The sequence below is a fragment of the Amblyomma maculatum genome, chromosome 10, assembly GCF_055883805.1.
Source record: "Amblyomma maculatum isolate TAMU_Amacu chromosome 10, ASM5588380v1, whole genome shotgun sequence".
NCBI classification, from domain to species: Eukaryota; Metazoa; Arthropoda; class Arachnida; order Ixodida; family Ixodidae; genus Amblyomma; species Amblyomma maculatum.
The window spans coordinates 169,494,522-169,516,062 of NC_139353.1; positions in this window are offsets into that span (position 1 = coordinate 169,494,522).

Consider the following 21,541-nt stretch of genomic DNA (forward strand, 5'->3'; position numbering starts at 1 on the left):
AAGATAAAGAAACTTGGAAACGGTGACCTGCTACTAGAATTAATATACAATCATCAGTATCAGAAGCTAAGTGCAGTCGAATCATTTGGAGAAATACCGGTACAGATTAGCCCGCACCGATCACTAAACACTGCCCGAGGAGTCATCTCTGATGATGACCTTAGGTACGTGAGTGAACAAGAACTTCTTGAAGGCCTGAAGGAACAAAATGTAACAGATGTTTACCGGATAAAAATCAGACGAGATAACAAAGAGATAGAAACAAAGCACATTGTACTCACCTTTGCTGCAAGCACTCTCCCAGAATCTGTCGAAGTAGGCTACACAAAGATAAAACTGAGGCCCTACATTACTAACCCACGCCGTTGCTTCAAATGTCAGAAATATGGCCATGGCTCTCAGAGTTGCCGTGGCCAACTCACATGTGCAAAGTGTGCCTCGCACGAACACCCTACAGACAACTGCGAAGAACAGTCGCTTCTCTGCTCAAACTGTGAAGGTAACCACCCAGCTTATTCACGCTCATGCCCATACTGGAAAAAAGAAAAAGAAATAATTACACTGAAAATCACCGAAAACATATCTTACGGAGAGGCACGAAAGCGGCTTTCTCTTCCTCAAAAGCCACACTACTCCGTTGTGACGCAGCAGGGCGCGGCATCACAGCGGTCGTCGGCACATGCCCAGGAAGCACACAGTTCTTCCAGGGCAGCGCCACCTGCGCCCTCGGTGGAGTCAGCTAGCGCTACTCCACCACCACCCGCAAAGCTGGCTGCGCGGACCCCCAGGTCAGCCGGCCCAAAGGCCTCGACCCATGAGTCGAGGCCTAAAAGTGACAATCCTGTGCTTTCTGCACAGTCGTCCACCGCATCTGAAGATGCGATGGACACAACTTCTTCACCCCAGCTGCCTAGGCGGCAAAGCTCACTGGAGCGAAAAAGAAGGGGAAAAGTCCCAATAACAGGTCCCAAGGACCTACAAACCTAAGTTTAAACTTTTCCCCTAAATAACTTTTAATTATAGCGCTCCTCATTTATTGGAACTGCCGAGGACTCTTTAAAAATTCAGATGATATATATATGAAATTCTTGCAGACTATCAACCAAACATACTTTGTCTGCAAGAAACACATTTAAAACCAGCAGACTCAAATTTCCTTAAGCAATATAATCTATTCAGGAACGACAGGCAAGGCAGCTCTCACTCCTCTGGTGGCGTTGCCATTGTAACACAAAAATCAATCCCCTCTCGAAACATCTCACTCAACACAGACTTAGAGGCAGTGGCAATCAGAAGCTTAGTTTATGGCAAAATAACAACGGTATGTTCCCTGTATATTGCTCCAACTTATAAGCTAAGTAGCGAAAGTTTTGAAAAATTGATTGATCAACTTCCGGAACCTTGGTTGATGGTCGGAGACTTTAATGCTCCCCGCAGGGGGCATCTGCTAAAGCAGATGTTTGCGTGTACTGTGCGACACCACGGACCCCGAGCACCCACGCTTAGCCGTGCGTGGCATCGCCGTGTCTGGGGAAAAGGGGATCCTGGTGGTTGAGCCGATGCCGAGTGTTTGGACCTTTAAGGCCCCTCGGCGGAGGCAACACACCACTTTGGCCCACGCTTCCCACAGACGGCACCTTCGGGCTGACCCACCCGGGGGAAATCGGCAGTCGCCTTTTCCTATCCTCCCCTTCATCTTTCACGTTCCTATCTTCTACCCTACAACTCTCCTGTCCTCTACTCTCTTCCGGTTTTTCCTTACTTCCAGGTGGCGAGGGTTAACCTTGTGTGGCTGACTACCCTGAGTTACGCCATATTAGGTTATAGTTACGGTGTACAGCTGACGTGGACAGGACTTGCCTGCCAATTCCTGCCCCGTCCCCTCGTTGGGCTCCATGGTGGGTGGCTGGCGCCGCGGCCGAACATCATACATTATTTATGGCTTCTTCCTCCAAACAAACTGATCGCCTTTCCAAGAAAAGGCGGACCGATGTATCAGCCCAGTTCTTTTCAGCAAAGCATGACACTTTCCCTAAATATCATGTGATCCACAGTGAAAGCCCTGCCAAACAAGCTCGGCTAATATCCCCCTTTGCAGTATCTAGGTCTCTCACAACCATACTAGGCCCAGGATACAAAGTTAGTAAACTGGCTAGCGGGGATCTCCTGCTTGAGCTGCAAAGCAAACTCCAGTACAGCAACCTTCAGCAACTTACAACATTTGGGGATATCCCAATAACGGTCAGTGCTCACAGATCCTTGAACACAGTCCAAGGCGTGATATCAGAGAATGACTTCCTGTCACTCACCGAAGAAGAACTTCTTGAAGGTCTTTCTGAGCAAAATGTGATCGGTGTACACAGGATCAAAATCCGGAAGAACAACCAAGAAATACCAACAAAGCACATAGTTCTGACTTTCAACTCCAGCAAACTCCCTGAATCCATTGAAGTCGGTTACATCAAAGTAGACATCCGGCCCTACATTCCAAACCCTAGACGTTGTTTCAACTGCCAAAGATTCGGTCATGGCTCCCAGAGCTGCCGTGGCCGACAAACATGTGCAAAATGTGCCTCAAATGAACACAAATCTGACGAGTGTGAAGCTGCGCCACACTGCGCAAACTGTGCAGGTGAACACGCCGCGTACTCACGGTCATGTCCTTCTTGGAAGAAGGAGAAGGACATCATTACCATAAAAGTCAAGGAAAACATAACGTTTAAAGAGGCACGACAGCGATATCTTGTTAAACAGGGCACTTTTTTGTTCACAGCCAAACCGAACTATTCCAATGTGGTGGAGCATGGGGGCAGCACACCACAACAGGATTTGGTCTCCGCCGAGGGTAAGCCTCAGGCAGGGCCATCCTTGCCCCAGGCAGAAGCAGCGAAAGCTGCCCTGCCATCGCAGAAACAGGGCACACTGGCCCCAGAGCCAACAGCCCAAAAGGCTTCTCCCCCAGAAGGGAAGCCTGCAACCAACACTCCTAACTCTCCCCAAACGTCCAAAGCCCCTGAGGCAATGGACACAACCCCTTCCTCGTCCACGCTGCAGCGGCGGCATAACTCTCTAGAAAGAAAACGGAGAGAAAAACCTCGTATAACAGGACCAGAAAAACCTGAAACCTAAATTCAGGTACATTCAAAAAAAAAAAAAAAAAATGGCGTTCCTCATACACTGGAACTGCCGAGGTCTCATAAACAACTACAACGATATAAAAGACATTTTACATTCATTTTCTCCTGTAGCCCTTTGCCTACAGGAAACTAACTTAGGACCACACCAAAACATTTTAAAAGGACACAACGTTTTTCGCTGCGACCGAAAAGAAGCAAATAGGTTATCTGGAGGTGTCGCTATTGTAGTGCAGAATGGAGTAGCAACACGTGAAATTAGCCTCAAAACCAAGTTCGAAGCTGTTGCTGTCTCTATCATTCATTATAAAACAATAACTATATGCTCACTGTATCTCCAACCGCACCTAACTGTAACCCTTCATGATCTGGAAGAGCTTTTAGAACAACTGCCAGAACCATATCTGGTTGTTGGAGATTTTAATGCGCACTCCACTTTTTGGAGAAGCGATCAGACAGACACTAGAGGTCGTATATTAGAGGATTTTATATTATACAATGATGTCTGCCTGCTAAATACAGGAAAGCATACATACTGCTCCCCAAGCACGGGGAAAATGAGCATTTTAGATTTATCATTTAGCTCCCCATCAATTTTTACTGATTTTAAATGGGACGTCTTTGACAATCCTCTAGGAAGTGATCATTTGCCTGTCATTATCAGCCTAACACCCTCACCCTCCATCACTCTAAACAAACCCAAGCGGTGGAAGCTGCACCTTGCGAACTGGGCTCTATTCCAGTCTGAAGCCAGCCTGGAAAAGGTCTTTTCCGAAAAACTCAGTGTTGACGAGATAAATGAAAAATTTACGGCCTGCATCATTGACGCAGCACTTGTAGCTATACCACAGTCTTCAGGAGTGGTACTGAAAAATCGCAAAGTCTGGTATTCTCAGGAGTGCAGAGATGCAAAGAAGAAACAAAACAAAGCTTGGGGAACCTTTCGCAGGTACCCTACAAACGAAAACCTCGTAAAATTCAAACAGGCGAAAGCTAGGGCACGGTACATCCGCCGAAACGCTGAGAAGGCTTCTTGGCAAAAATACATATCATCAATAAATAGCTCAATCACATCAAAAAAAATGTGGGAGCTTGTTCACAAACTGGATGGCAACTTCTCCCCGTACACAGTCCCCTTTCTAACATCTCCTGGCACCCAAACAAACTTACAGGAACAGGCAGATATTCTAGGCGATCATTTTTCTGCAATTTCAAGCTCACTACACTACCCAAAATCTTTTATAACATACAAAAACAAGGCCGAAAAACAAAAACTGCCAACAAGTGGAAGTACGAATGAAACATATAACAAGTTAATAACACTACAAGAAATAAACACTGTTCTATCTGCCGGCAAGAAGACTGCACCTGGCCCAGATCAAATTCACTATCAGATGCTAGCACATCTTTCTACACCTGCATTAGAAGCACTTCTGAAATTTTTCAACAAAGTATGGGTATCCGGGAGTATTCCTGAGGCCTGGAAAAAAGCTATTATTGTGCCTTTCCTGAAACCAGGAAAGCCACCAACGGCCCCCAGCAGTTATAGACCCATAGCTCTCACAAGTTGCCTAGCAAAGTCTTTTGAAAGTGTTCTTAATACCAGATTAGCCTTTGTCCTTCATTCCCAAGAACTTCTAGACATACACCAATGTGGGTTCAAAACAGCATGTTCTACCACGGACCATCTAGTCCGCCTTGAAAACACTGTTCGTGAAGCATTTATTCACAAACAGCACTGCCTTGCCGTCTTCTTTGATATGGAAAAGGCGTATGATACTACATGGAGGTTTGGCATCCTCCGTGACCTAGCATATTTAGGCATACGTGGTAGGATGTTAAACTGTCTAAAGGACTTCTTGTCAAATCGCTCATTCCGTGTGCGTTTGGGCTCAACTTTTTCAAAGAACTTTGTACAGGAGAATGGCGTACCACAGGGATGCGTCTTAAGCACAACTCTCTTTATAGTAAAAATGAATTCCATAAGCACAGTTATCCCGAAATCCGTAATGTATTCAGCTTATGTTGACGATCTACAGATTGCATACACATCCTCTAACGTATCTACATGTGAGAGACAGGTGCAGTTGACCATAAATAAACTAGCAGCATGGGCAGACACAAACGGATTTCAGTTTTCTCCTCAAAAAACAGTGGCTCTCCTATTCTCTCTCAAACGAGGCTTACAAACAGATCCTACACTACACCTGAACAAAACGAAATTACCGGTGAAAAACGAACACAAATTTCTAGGCGTAACTTTTGACAAAAAACTCACCTTTCTTCCTCATATAAATGTCCTGAAGAAAAAGGCTTCCAAATCTCTAAACATACTAAAAGTTCTTTCCCGTAAACACTGGGGCGCTGACAGGACATGCCTTAAACACATTTACAGATCTGTCGTACGCTCCACCTTAGACTATGGCTGCATAGTGTATGGGTCAGCTAGACCATCATATTTAAAAAAACTAGACCCGGTACATAACACAGGACTTCGACTCTCATGTGGAGCATACCGAACTTCTCCTATATCCAGTCTGCTTGTGGAAACAAATGAACCTCCTCTTGAAATCAGAAGAACTTCACTTACATGTGCCTATATATTTAAAATCAGATCTCTGCCAAAGCATATCTGCTATTCTCTAGTAACTAAATGCCCTTCTAGAACACTATTCACCAACAAACCCAATGCAGTGAGACCACTGCTCCTAAGATTTGAGCAAATGTGTCAAGAGGTTGAGCTACCGGATTGTTTACCTAGCATTGCCAAAAGACCTAACCCTCTGCCTCCTTGGTACCTGGTCCCTGAAGTTTGCGACCTCTCTCTTACACAGTTCCAAAAAACAATAACCCCACAAGAGCACTTCATACAAGAATTCCTTCAGCTGAAAGAAAAATACAGTAACTTCACAGACTTTTACACGGATGGCTCGAAAACAGATCATTATGTCGGAAGCGCAGTTGTTCAAGGCGAATGGGAGGAAATAATGAGACTTCCACAGTGCGCGTCCATCTTTACTGCTGAATGCTATGCTGTCTCTGTTGCCATAGAGAAAATAATGAAAGGAAACCTCAGGAGAAGTATTATTTACACAGATTCCCTAAGTGTAGTCACAGCCCTTCACACAAGAAATGCAGTTATACCAATACTTGGAAACATCATACACAGCATAGCAACACTTACAGATGAAGGACGAAGCATAAAAATTTGCTGGGTACCCAGTCATGTAGGAATCCGAGGTAATGAAAAAGCAGATATGTGCGCTGCCAAAGCTCGAGACAAGAAAATAAAACAAGTGCAGATACCATCTCAAGACTGCATGAAATTGGTACAGAGTAGACTGATACAAAAATGGCAGTCCACTTGGAACACTGAAACAAATAACAAGCTACACCTCATAAAGCCTGTAATAGAAGAGTGGAAATCGAGCACCCATCTTGAACGTTCCAAAGAAGTGGCTCTATGCCGTCTTCGCATAGGACACACACATTTAACACATAGTTTCATTTTAACTAAACAGGATAAGCCCCTGTGTGATTCATGCGGACACGAGCTAACAGTCATCCACATTTTAATCTCATGCAGACAACTTGAACAACTGAGGAAAAAACATTTTACACAGTTTTACAAACAACACATTCCTCTTCATCCAGCTTTGCTTTTAGGTGAAAATGCGCTTGTTGATTTGCCCTGTGTTTTCAGGTTTTTAATAGAAGCAAACGTCCTAAACAGAATGTAAGATTAAATTACATAAATAGAACACCCTTAACCATGAAATTGGCGCATGATAGCCTAAGTTGCTTATGCGCCACTAAACCCAACACAACACAACTTTAATGCTCACCACCCATTATGGGGATGTACAAGAACGGACTCCCGAGGTGTTCTAATCGAAAAATTCTTATTGTCCTCGGGATCATGCTTACTAAACACGAAACAGCCAACTTACTACAATATAGCACATAACTCTTACACATCCATAGATCTAGCCATTGGCTCCTCGATGTTCCTGGCAGCTACAGAGTGGACTGTCATTAACAACCTATACGGAAGTGACCATTTTCCGATCTTAATAAAATATACTGGGAACGGAAATGAAAATGTGTCGAATCCCAGAAAATTCAAAGAAAATGCAGCCAACTGGAAGATGTTCAGGGAACACTCATCATTGGCCAGTTCATCAGTTACTGACTTAGGCGTTGATGAAACTCAACGCTTAATCACGCTGCACATCATAGAGGCAGCAGAAAAATACATTCCACAGACGTCAAGTAAGCCACGAAATAAACGAAGACCCTGGTGGAATGCAGAATGTAAGACTGCTCGTGAAACTCAAAACAGGGCATGGTCGAAACTACGCCGATACCCCACAGCCGAAAACCTAATAGCCTTTAAGCGTGCAAAGGCAAATTGGCAGGCGTATTCGACGCATCTCCAAGCGAGAAAGCTGGTCATCATTCCTTTCTTCAGTGAACTCCTATTCTGACGCACACAAAGTTTACAACAGGATAAGAGCACTTAAAGGATATAGCACAATCCCAACGCCCCTTGTCAGCACCAGTGGTGACTCTCTTGAACATCAAGCAGACACACTAGGGCAACACTTTGAATACATATTCAGCTCAGCACACTATACAGATTCCTTTTTGCGGCACAAGGCAAGAGAGGAGAGGAAGCACATACATGATAAAAGGCCATCCTCAGGAGAATACAATAGCCCATTCACCATGCAGGAGCTGAAGATTGCACTAGACACATGTGGTAACACAGCACCAGGTCCTGACAGGATCACATATGGAATGCTCAGGCATCTGCATGTGAACACTGTTGAAACCCTACTCTACCTGTATAATAAAGTATGGGCCACAGGACGCTTTCCTAAAGCATGGAAGGAAGCGATCATCATCCCAATATTAAAACCCGGAAAAGAACCCACACTTGCTGCTAGTTATCGGCCTATCGCACTAACCAGCTGTCTATGCAAGCTTTTTGAGAAAATGGTAAATCGTCGCCTTCTCCATTTCCTTGAATACAATGGTCTTCTTTATCAAAACCAAGCTGGTTTTAGAGCTGGGCGATCAACAGCTGATCAGCTCATTGCCTTTGAGTCTTATGCAAGGGATGCTTTTGTACATAAACAACATTGTTTATCTGTATTTTTCGATCTTGAAAAAGCATATGATACCACTTGGCGCTATGGTATCATCCGCGACCTCTTCTCTCTTGGCATCACAGGAAACATGTTGAGCACAATTCGAAGTTACTTGTCTGGACGGACCTTCAAAGTTCGTGTTGGCAATGCATATTCAAAGCAGTACATTCAAGAAAATGGTGTCCCTCAAGGTGGTGTTCTCAGTTGCACACTTTTTGTAGTCAAAATGAACTCTTTAAAAAGCGTGCTGCCAAAAACTATTTCTTGTTCTGTATATGTTGATGATGTCCAGATAAGCTTCAAATCTTGCAACTTGGCCATCTGTGAACGACAAATTCAGCTAGGTGTAAACAAATTGTCCAGGTGGGCTGATGACAATGGGTTTAAATTTAACTCTGGAAAGAGTGTTTGTGTACTTTTCTCTAAGCAGCGTGGCATCAGGCCTGACCCCAACATTACTTTAAATGGCCAGAGCCTTGCCTTTAAAAAAGAACATAAATTTCTTGGCGTAGTTGTTGACGAAAAACTTTCCTTCATTCCCCACATAAAGCAGTTGCGACTGAAGTGTCTCAAAGCGATGAATTTGCTAAAAATTCTCTCACCGGTCATGGGGCACAGACCGCGACTGCCTTCTGAACCTTCTGAATAGTGTAGTTCTATCACGCATTGACTATTGCTCGATGGTTTATGGGTCAGCATCATCCTCTGCGCTAAAATTGCTCGATCCCGTGCACCACCTCGGCCTTCGCCTCGCTACGGGCGCTTTCCGAACTAGCCAAATTGCTAGCCTCTATGTCGAGGCGAACCGATGGTCACTGCAACGAAGGAGACAATTTACTTCTCTAACTTATGCTATGAAGGTACTATGCCAACTGGACCATCCATGTCGTCGGCTCCTGCTTGACAAAACTGGCACAACACTTTTCTCAAAAAAAACCATCTCTAACACCACCATATCCAATCAGAGTTGCCACGCACATTAAATATCTGAATGTTTCGGTTACCAGTCTTCATACAACTTCCATAAAAGACCTAATTGCTCCTTGGCAAATGCACGGTGTTAATTGCGACCTGTCGTTTCTTGAAGTGGGCAAACATGCATCCCCTATTGCCATACAGCAGCACTTCATGTCACTTCAGGAGAAGTACACTTGAGATTAATATTACACTGATGCTTCGAAGTCTGCTCAAGTCTCCTGTGCAGCACATGGACCACAGTTTTCACAGTCAAAAACCCTGAACAGACATACTAGTATATTTACTGCTGAATGCCATGGTATCCTTTTAGCTGTGAGACACATTATAGAAAATAAAATACAGACGTCGATCATCTACACAGACTCCCTCAGTGTTTTAACGTCCCTATCCTTTTGGAAATGGCAAAATAAGAACCCAGTCCTGAACTCTCTTTATAACACCCTTATGTTTGCCCATGAACAAGAAATTAAAATTACACTGTGTTGGGTGCCAGGCCACCGCTGTATACCTGGTAATGAGGCAGCTGATAGGCTAGCTGCTTCAGCTGCCCTTCGAAATGACACAGACATTGATAAGATAACTTATCATGACCTCAAACCACACATAAAAAACATGATTCGACAACAATGGCAAGAGGAATGGGACGCAGCATCAGAAAATAAACTACACACAATAAAGGCAAAAATAGGCAGGTACACCACAGAAAAACAAGACAGATTTAAAGAAGTAGCCCTGTGCAGGCTGAGAATTGGCCACACATACATAACCCATACATATCTTTTAACCAACTCTCCTGCACCACCCCCGCAGGGGGCATCTGTTAAAGCAGATGTTTGCGTGTGCTGTGCGACACCACGGACCCCGAGCACCCACGCTTAGCCGTGCGTGGCATCGCCGTGTCTGGGGAAAAGGGGATCCTGGTGGTTGAGCCGATGCCGAGTGTTTTGGACCTTTAAGGCCCCTCGGCGGAGACAACACACCACTTTGGCCCACGCTTCCCACAGACGGCACCTCCGGGCTGACCCACCCGGGGGAAATCGGCAGTCGCCTTTTCCTGTCCTCCCCTCCATCTTTCACTTTCCTATCCCCTCTCTTACAACTTTCCTGTCTTCTCTTACCTTTCTTCGTTTCTTCCTACTTCCAGGCGGTGAGGGTTAACCTTGTGTGGCTAACCACCCTGAGTTACGCCATATTGGGTTATAGTTACGGTGTACAGCTGGCGTGGGCAGGACTTGATTGCCAACTCCTGTCCCGTCCCCTCGTTGGGCTCCATGGTGGGTGGCTGGCACCGCAGCCGAACAATATACTTTTTTTATGGCTTCCTCTTCTTCTTCAACTGATCGCCCTCCTTCGAAACGAGGGCGCACCGACCAAACTGCCCAGTTCTTTTTGAAAACGAAGAGCACCTTCCCACACTTTCATGTAGTTCATAGTGAGCACTCAGAAAAGACAGCAAGACAAGCCTCACCGTTCATTGTTGCAAAGACACTGACTGAAGCTATAGGCAAGGGTTACAAAATCAAGAAGCTTGCAAATGGAGACCTGCTGTTGGAACTTTTATATCATCATCAGTATGAGAAACTCTCAGGAGTCAGCGCTTTTGGTGACATTCCTGTTGTGATTAGCCCACATCGTTCTTTGAATACTGTTCGCGGTGTTCTTTCTGACCAAGATTTAAAGTACATGACAGAGGAGGAGTTGCTGGAAGGGCTGAAAGAGCAACACGTGACAAATGTATACCGAATAAAAATAAGACGTGACAACAAAGAAATCGAGACTAAACACTTTGTCCTTACCTTTGCACTGAGCGTACTCCCCGAGTCTGTGGAGGTGGGGTACACAAAACTCAACCTGAGACCATACATTCCGAACCCACGACGTTGCTTTAACTGCCAGAAGTACGGTCACGGTGCTCAGAGCTGCCGAGGCCGACTCACTTGTGCAAGGTGTGCTGCACATGAGCACCAAACCGATGACTGCCAAGCTCAACCCCATCTCTGTGCAAATTGTCAGGGCAACCATCCTGCTTATTCGCGTAACTGTCCGGTGTGGAAGACTGAAAAGGACATAATCACTCTAAAGGTAACAGAAAACATCACGTTCACCGAAGCACGCAAACGATATTCAATCCAACACCCTTCCTATTCCTCTGTGGCGCAGCAGGGCGCGGCACCACAGGAGTCTTCAGCACCTACCCAGGCAACGAAAAATGAGTCTGCGGTGGTGCCATCCGCGCCCCTGGTGGAAGTAGCTGGTGCTGCTCCACTACCCCCAAAACAGGCTGCGCTGACCCCCAGGTCAGCAGGCCCGAAGGCCTTGTCCCAAGGGGCAAGGCCTAAAACAAGTGCACCCGTGCCTTCTGCACGAACGTCCAACACATCTGAGGATGTGATGGACACATCTCCCTCCTCGCCGCCGCGTCAGCGGCGGCAAAGCTCTCTCGAGCGAAAACGAAGGGACAAAGTCCCAATAACAGGTCCAAAAGACCCAACTGCCTAGGTTTTTAAACCATCCTCAACTAATATTTTATTATGGCATTTTTAGTTCACTGGAACTGTCGTGGACTTTTAAACAATTACACTGACATAACAGATATATTAGGTTCTTTTTCCCCAGTCGCATTGTGTCTCCAGGAGACAAACCTTGGACCACAGAATAAAAACATCCTTAAAAAGCATCAAGTCTTTCGTTGCGATCGACAGAACCCAAGCAGACTCTCAGGCGGCACTGCTATTGTGGTCCAAGGTGGTTTTCCAACCCGAAAAATCGACCTTAAAACCACATACGAAGCAGTTGCAGTCACAGTGCTCCATTTTAAAGCCATAACAATATGCTCCATTTACATTGACCCTCATCTAACCGTTACACTTCATGACTTAGAAACTCTTTTAATACAACTACCAGAGCCATATCTTTTAGTTGGGGATTTTAATGCTCACTCCTATTTTTGGGGAAGCAGACAAACTGATGTCAGAGGTCAGGTTTTAGAAAGTTTTATTCTGTGCAACAATGTCTGTTTGTTAAATACGGGGAAACACACATACTGCTCTCCAAGCACTGGCAAATTCAGCTGCCTAGATTTGTCTTTTTGTTCACCAAGTGTTTTTACCAATTTTAAATGGGACGTCCTTGACAACCCCTATGGAAGCGATCATCTTCCAGTCATTATCAGCCTAGCATCATCACCATCAATCACCCTAACAAAACCACGGCGCTGGAAGCTAAATTTGGCCGACTGGGCGCTCTTCCGCGAGGAAGCTGCCCTAGAAGAAATCTTTTCGGACAGTTCTGATGTGGATAAATTAAATGAAACTTTCACAGCACGTATTATTGCCGCCGCTTACCTAGCCATCCCACGGACTTCCGGTGTGGTGCGACAAAATCGTAAAGCATGGTATACGCAAGAATGTAGAAAAGCAAAAAAGGAACAAAATAAAGCATGGGGAATTTTACGCCGCTACCCAACACATGAAAACCTGATGAATTTCAAGAAGGCAAAATCTAAAGCTCGGTATATCCGCCGCACAGCTGAAAAGCAATCATGGCAGAGGTATGTATCTTCTATCAACAGCTCAGTTACATCCAAGGACATGTGGGAAAAAGTACATAAACTAGATGGAAAGTACTCCCCCTTCACAGTTCCATTTTTCACAACCTCTGGTGCACAAACCAGTATAGAAGAACAAGCAGACATATTGGGAGAATATTTTGCTGCAGTTTCAAGCTCTACGCACTATACACAATCTTTTTTAAAGTATAAATCAACAGTTGAAAAACATAAACTCCCAATGACTGGTAGCATGAATGAACCTTTTAATGCTTTAATTACACTACAAGAAATACATAGAGTACTGTCAGCTGGCAAACACACTGCACCAGGACCTGATGATGTGCACTACGAAATGTTAGCCCATTTATCAGAAACCTCTGTAGAAGCATTGTTAAAACTGTTTAACAAAATCTGGATATCCGGAAAAATTCCTGAGTCCTGGAAGAAGGCCATTGTAGTGCCACTTTTGAAGCCTGGAAAGTCTCCAAATTCTCCAGGTAGTTACAGGCCAATAGCCCTGACGAGCTGTCTTGCAAAGTGCTTTGAAAGTATTCTAAATATAAGATTGATGTTTGTCCTCGAATCCCAAAAACTGCTTGACACTCACCAGTGTGGCTTCAGGAAAACATGTTCCACTACTGACCACCTTGTCCGCCTCGAAAATACAGTTCGAGAAGCGTTTCTACATAAGCAACACTGCCTTGCCGTCTTTTTTGACCTTGAAAAAGCCTACGACACCACATGGAGGTTTGGGATCCTGCGAGATTTGGGAGAGCTTGGAATTCGCGGCAGGATGCTAAAATGTCTAGCTGACTTTCTACATAATCGATCCTTCCAAGTACGTCTCGGTTCCGTACTTTCTAAAAACTTCACACAAGAAACTGGAGTACCCCAAGGGTGCATTTTAAGTACCACACTTTTCATAGTAAAAATGAACTCTATAGCTAAAGTAATACCGAAATCCATTATGTATTCAGTTTACGTAGACGATTTGCAAATTGCGTGCACATCATCAAACGTAACTACATGTGAGAGGCAGATTCAGCTAACTGTAAATAAGCTGGCATCATGGGCAGATAAAAATGGTTTCAAGTTTTCCACGCAAAAGTCTGTGGCTGTTCTCTTTTCTCTTAGACGAGGACTGCACACTGACCCCACCATCTACCTAAATGAAATCACACTACCAGTAAAACACGAACACAAATTTCTAGGTTTAACATTTGATAGGAAGCTCTCTTTTCTTCCTCACATAAACGTCCTGAAAAAGAAAGCTTCCAAATCTCTGAATATACTCAAAGTCCTCTCACGCAAACACTGGGGGTCTGACCGGACGTGCCTTTTACACATCTACCGCACAGTCATTCGCTCTTGCCTAGACTATGGCTGCATTGTATACGGATCAGCAAGACCTTCATATTTGAAGCGCTTGGACCCTGTACAAAATTCAGGCTTGCGTCTTTCTACTGGTGCTTATAGGACATCACCTATCGCAAGCCTTTATGTAGACACCAACGAACCATCCCTAGAACTTAGAAGGACCATGCTCACATTTTCATATATCCTGAAAATACGCTCCCTACCAAAACATATATGCTACCCCATTGTCACTAAATGTGCCTCCAGAATATTGTCCAAAAATAGGCCTCAGTCAATCAAACCCTTGTTACTTCGATTTGAGGATAAATGCAAAGAATTAGGAATACTAAACGCCCTCCCCAATATTGCATCAAGGCAAAATTCACTGCCACCATGGTACAGCCTTCCTGTTGTGTGCGATTTCACACTAACTCAGTTTTATAAACATAAAACACCACCTGAACACATCCTGCAAGAATTTCTAGCTCTTAAAGGAAAGTATGACAATTGCACACAATTTTACACGGATGGATCCAAGACAACAAAACACGTAGGAAGTGCAATAGTGCATGGAAAATGGGAAAAAACTGTGAGATTACCTCAGTGTGCAAGTATTTTTACAGCTGAATGTTATGCTCTGGCAGTGGCTGTAAGCAAAATAGTAAACGAGAACATTACAAACAGTATTATATACACAGACTCCTTAAGTGTTCTCACAGCCCTTCACCACAAAAATGCAGTTGTACCACTACTCGGAGAAATCATACACAACATATCAACAGCTTCTGCTCGAGGACATAAAATAACGTTTTGTTGGGTCCCGAGTCATGTCGGCATTGGAGGCAATGAGAGAGCAGACTTTTGCGCTGCCCAGGCCCATGGAAAACGAATAAAGAACATAGACATGCCATACAGAGACTGTATGATGCTGGTGCACAACAAGCTAAAGGACGAATGGCAGTCATCATGGAGTAAGGAGGTAAATAATAAACTGCAGTTGGTGAAGCCCACTTTAGGGGAATGGAAATCATGTCGCAATCAAGAACGTTTTATAGAAGTGATTTTATGCCGTCTCCGCATTGGCCACACGCATATGACGCACAATTTTTTGTTGAGAAAAGAAAACAAACCTTTGTGTGAAGAATGCGGACAGCAACTCACCATAAACCACGTTTTACTTTCATGCACAAGATTTGAAATGCTAAGGAAAAAGTATTTTACTCGATTTTATGATGAACACATTCCTTTCCATCCAGCTTTGATTTTAGGAGAAAGCGGACTTGTCGATCTATCATGTGTTTTTAGCTTTTTAAAGGAAGCAAATGTTTTACGGAAACTGTAGAATAAATAGTGTACGCCATTTACAACCTTGTGCTTGGCGCATGATAGCCTGAGCTGCTTATGCGCCATTAAACCCAACACAACACAACACAACTCTCCTGCACCACACTGCTCGAGATGTGGTGATCGACTCACTGTCATTCATGTTTTAATCATATGTGCACAACTGGAACCAGAAAGAAGACGTCATTTTCCCTCCTTGTTCACTCATCAAATACCTGCACACCCATCCATTTTTATTGGCGACAACCCAATGTTTACTTTAAAACAGGTGCTTAAATTTTTATCACAAGTAGGCTTTTTACATGAAATTTCTTATCGACGTGGGTCTCAGCCCGCTCCTCCTTGAGAGGACGGATGAGATCTTTTAATACATCTACTTATAGACCTCCTTCATGTTTGCAAACAAACAAGATGATCGAGGTGGCGCTGCTATCGTCAGCGATCCCACGGTAGGCAAAAAGCACGACCGCGGCCGCGGCACTGTGGCCAAGCTTGTTAAGGCCGTGTTATTGTGATTTGTAGGCGCCTTCTTGGCAGACGAAATGACCATGTGCTAGTATTCGTGACCCTCAGCAGTGAGGACAGAAGCGATACATTGAAAAACTCTACCTACACGGCGTGCAGCGTACGAACCCGCACGCCGTACCGATGGTGATTCGGTTCAAGGCGCACAAGAGAAGCGTTGCTGCCGCCAGGAAAAATGAGCGACGTTGACATCTATTTGGTGTTTTCTCCGAGAAAATTAAGCGCGGAACGCATAGAGAATTACAAAGCTTCGGATGCTTACAACTACTTTGAGTCGAGTAAGCTGACAGTGATTTTTTTCGCTCATATATAGCGCCGCAAACCGCGTACGATGTAGTCCGCTCAAAGCATCATTGCGTTATCGGATGATTCTTCACACCGAGCGGCAAATGAGTGTTCTTGGTAAGCACGAAGCACCTCGCTAGCGTCGAGCGGCTGTATGGTAAGGTGATTTAGGTCAGCATGGCAACAGTGGCCTTAACACTGCACGGACTTGCGTATCATTTCGTTATTCATTGAAATCACAATGCTGCGCGTCTGCTATATCTGCTCTGTTCGTGGGCGGCCGTCGTCGTTAATGGTAGCAATTTTATCACGGGTAGTCACGCTGTTAGCTTGCATTACAATTATGAGCTGCAGCGGCCAATGTGGTTACGTGGGTTCCGGTAAAAATGTCCCAGGAAAAAGTGGTCCCGGAAAAAATGGCCTCGGATAAAATGTCCCCAAATAGATGCAATTAAACGTACTACAAAGTCGAGCTTTCGCCTTGCCCGGTGCTTGATTTATCAGCGATAAATTTCGCTCATTGTAATCAACTTTTACTGTTTTTATCTGCCATTTGTGTTTATGGTTTTAGCTTGAACAGTATTTATATTTTAAACCCCGCCGTTTTTTTTTTTTTTTCACGTCCTGTAGTTCTTTAACTAAAGGCATATACCGAGTTTCCTCGAGTCTAGCCGCAGTAATGTAGGCTACAGTGCTTCTTTCTACCCGTCCGCTTGAAATTTGCAAAACATGATACTGATGCTGTGCGTTCTCAAAAAAAAAAAAAAGAATAAAACCATTATGGCACCGAAATTTGTGCGGTGGAGGACAAGCACGCCTCTCGAATGTGTAATATTAGCCGGGTGATTAGACCTATATTAAAGAGCGATATTTCCCCGCTTGGAAACTGGAAACTATGCACCGCATAATATACTCGCTGGATATTATGTAGTGGTGGGGCTTTTTTTTTTTTTTTTTCGATATGCTTTCATGCTAAGTCTTCTCCAGTTTCTGTAAACGCGTAAAGCACCCAGAGGACCCAGTACCCAAACAACGGTTACATCTATTCTAAAAAAAAAAAAAAAAAAAAGGCATCATAAGATGTTTAATTTTTCGCGAAGTGAGTTCCGGGCAGATTTCAGTCAATTTCTTCGGTGACATTTTTTCCTAGGGGCCGCTTCCTGAGGGGACCTTTCTGGACGTTTTTTTCCGAGGCCATATAGTCCAGGGGCCTTTGTTTCGTGGCTGTATCTTCTGGGGACCTCTTTTCAGGGGCCGTTTTTACCTTCACCCGTGGTTCCGTAGTTAGGGTGGCCCAGTTCGGTCTCGCCTCTGTGGCCGCGGTAATGTAGGATAAACCCCACAACTCTCATTCACAGTCAGCCGCTGTGAATACAAATAAAAGCGCTCGGCATAAATAAAAAAAAATGCAGCTCCGATCCAAATCACTAGCTGTTAACGTGAGGCGGGAGTCTTCATCTGGAAGTAATAAAAATAATTTGACGTGAACGTGGCGAAGGTTAGCCATGCAACATATATATCACGGATCGAGCAGTGCAGCACAGATCTTTCGAGTAGCAGCTCACTGCGCATACATACAATTACCAAAGTGAAAAAACGGGCTTGAGGAACAATTCACATAGGTAAACATCTATGCATGCTCCAACAAAGAAACAGGCCTACGCAATACAACATATATATGACTGTCTCGTCTATGTATGTTACCAGCGCACCCGCGCCCGCACACCAAGATCCCATCACGCGTCGTAAAAAGGCCAAACTCGAGTGATTCGCGACCTTTGATCCGGTAGACCGCTCTGGCGTAAAGGTGAATAAGCTCCAGCTTAGCCGTAACGAAGTATTTGCCGCATATTCGATGAGCAGGCGTCGGTATTCAGCCTTGGCGCTTCACCGCGGCGGCCCACAACTGTTTACGGCGACCATTGTCGGCAAGAAGCCTTTGCAAGCTTACTAAACTTCCTCTTGTGTGCCTTTCAGCACATGTCATAGTGAAGCGATTAGTCGGCATGGTACTCTGCATTTCCCGGCAGCAACAAGCCATCGCACAATCATGGGAGGCAAGGCGACTGAAGCGTTGTTTTGCCTACCACGCGAAAGTCACTAACGACGACAGCGCCACCGCATTTTCGTGACGTAGCCGGAGTGAAGGAGGTCTATACATTGCGCATCCATTATATATCGCAAATGAATTTTAGGCCCTATACACCATTGTTTTTAGCGATATTACAGAGCGAATACATTTTTAGGCCCTATACACCACTGTTTTTTATCCCTTCATGAAAAATCACGACTATTCCATTATATAAACTTGAATACATCGTTAACCTTGAGTTTGGCGCTCTTTGGCCTGAGTCGCCCTTGCGCCATTAAAATCCATCATCATCATCATCATCAACCGCAGATCTGGACCGTGAAAGAGAAATAACAAAGAGAATAAGATTGGGATGGAGCGCATTTGGCAAGCACTCGCAGATTATGACTAGCAGCTTACCGGTATCGCTCAAGAGGAAAGTATACAACAGTTGCATCTTACCCGTACTCACCTATGGGGCTGAAACATGGAGGCTGAAAAAGAGGGTTCTACTTAAGGTGAGGACAACGCAGAGGGCTATGGAAAGAAAAATGGTAGGGGTAACATTAACCCTTGGACAAACACAGCGCTGTGTTTGTCCCTTTCTTCCCTTGGCCTTGTGCCGTTGCGCTGCTTCACTAGATATGTCAGACCAACTCGCCCACCAGTTCATGTTGCACAACCTTTGAGGGTTTTTGCCGTAAATGTACGGCGGCGGTTTTCGTCCCGCAAGGTATTTGCCGTACCGGTACGGTTTCAATCCTCCATATAAAATTTCACGCCCTAATGACGATGCGTGCTCACTGGGAGGTGCTGCCACCTCCTAGGGATTACAAGAAGCGCTTGAAATTTTTTGTGCTGCCTTCTTGCAAAGGTAAACAAAAGTGATTCCCAGCTGCAATGTGTCGCCCGGTCTGTGGCAACGCCGCCACCCTATCGTGGTTTCGGTTTCGCCACGTGACCGCAACAGAGGCGCAAAACTTGATTTCTATCTTTACAGGCACTTCTGTACAGGGGATAAACAGAACTGATACCTAGCTCCGGCTTGCGGCCCGGTCTGCAGCAACGCTTTATTTTTCTACTTTTCCTTGACTTCCATGCAGAACAGCCACATTTCACTGCAAAAGAGTCCCGCATCGTTATTTGAAAATCATTCTGGGACAATAAAACGTGATTTTGAAGCATCTTGTTCGGTGTTAAAGCACTGTTAAGTAATTGATTAGGAATCAAGCTGGTTGAGTACGCTGCGGAACGTGGAAGTGAAGGAGCTCCAATAAAATAAACCGCAGTTCAATATCCGATACAGTCTTTGTCATGTGTTTGCAGGAATAAGCAGAATTTTCTTATTTCTTTAACCATTTTTTGCTTTGCTGTGAATTAGCAAAATCATCATATCATGCATTAATATGCGGGGCACGTGATTACAATGCATTGCTCATTTTAAGCTTCCAAGGGTATTGATAAAAAACTACCTGCATGCCGCTCTTGACAAACCGTGCCTACATGAAATAACACATAGCATAGATGTTAGGCTGCAAACACTGATCAGTGCAGGATTTCCCTGTGAGGTGGTTACCCTGTTATAAAGGGCCTTGCTGCTGAGCTGAAGAAGTGCAAAGTACAAAACCTGTCGCCATATTACTATCAATCTCCCACCGCTTAAAAAACGTGGCTCAGAAAGGAGACATCCTTGTAGTCATCACTGCACCAAAAACATTGCCTGGTGTGTGCAATATGAGATGCAGAGAAAGCACAAGCAGGGATATAGCATCAAGCGCGTAGGCAGGTTCGTCCCGAGGAAGAGTGCGTTCGTTTACCGTACACGGCTGCCATATGCCAAAAGCTACATAGAACAAATTGGATTTTGCAAAGCCGGCACACTGCAGGAGCTGCACGCATGAGTAGGCGCCCTGGCAGGAGGAAAAAAAAGGGGAGGGAGGGGGGCAACTGAACGTCTGTTGCCGCCACTGCATCAGAACCGAGGCTGCGACTCGATTCCGTGAAACGACAATCTTGAAGAAGTTCGCGTGAAAACTCAGCAGAAAAGTATAGACCCTTTACAGCGCGAGCGCATGGGCGCTGCCATATTTGATCATGTGACCCTTCCGCCATCGCTGGCCTTCGGGCCTTCTGGTTTGACGGCTTTCGGCGCGCTAGTACTCGGCTGCACGGTGCGGCGTACCCGCTATCGCTGGGGACAAAGAGCTTGTAGACAGCCGAAAAACTTCATGTGAATGCCTATAGTATGTGTAGGTGCTAAAAAATGTTTAATTTAACAACGTAGTTCATTTATTCGGTCCTCCTAAATGTCTGCATTGGCTAGAAAGTTTCAACAAACCCATCAGCCGTCGACTCTTTTTTTTTTTTGCTTTTTTTATCAATTCCCTCTCTAGTGCTCTTTGTGGAAAACGTGACTTTCGGTAAAACCGAATAGATTACAAACTGATTATTCCCTCAAACTTATTTTTTTTTAATTTTCTTGCGCAAAGGGCGAACGCATGCTGACTATGCTGGCTGAGACGCATTATGAATGTTCATTTAACATTGTGCACAATACTTACTGCTCAATATGGACGCGCGTGTAATCCTCGACAATTGATAAGATATAATTTTATCTCCTGTAAACGGCCTGGCTTCAAAAGACTATTACGCTGCTTGAAGGCCGCATCAGGCGCTCATACAGCGGCGTTCACCTGCGCTCGGGCGAAGGTGACTGGAAACTGCACCGGAATTCAGAACGCACATTACGCAGCCCAAGCAAGCGGGGATATAAAAAAATCTTATCATGGTAAATTTCATCATTGGCCCGTGCATTAGTTTCATAAAAGCAGCAGTTATTACATGTATTTCAGCAGTACTTGTCTAATTAAAGTTTGGTTTTGTTTGTGCGGTGTTACGTCCCAAAGCGACTCGGGCTATGAGTGGAGGACTGCGGAAATTCCCATCCCCTTGGGGTTCTTTAATGTGCACTGATATCGCACAAAACACGAGCGCCTGGGTTTTTGGCTCCAACGAAAAGCAGCCGCCGAAGCCGATCGAGATTCGATCCCGCATATCCTAGGGAATAGTACCTAATTAAAGTAAACAGATTCACTTACATGCCCACACTAACTTTCCTTCTCTGCGCAATCAATTCGTATAACTG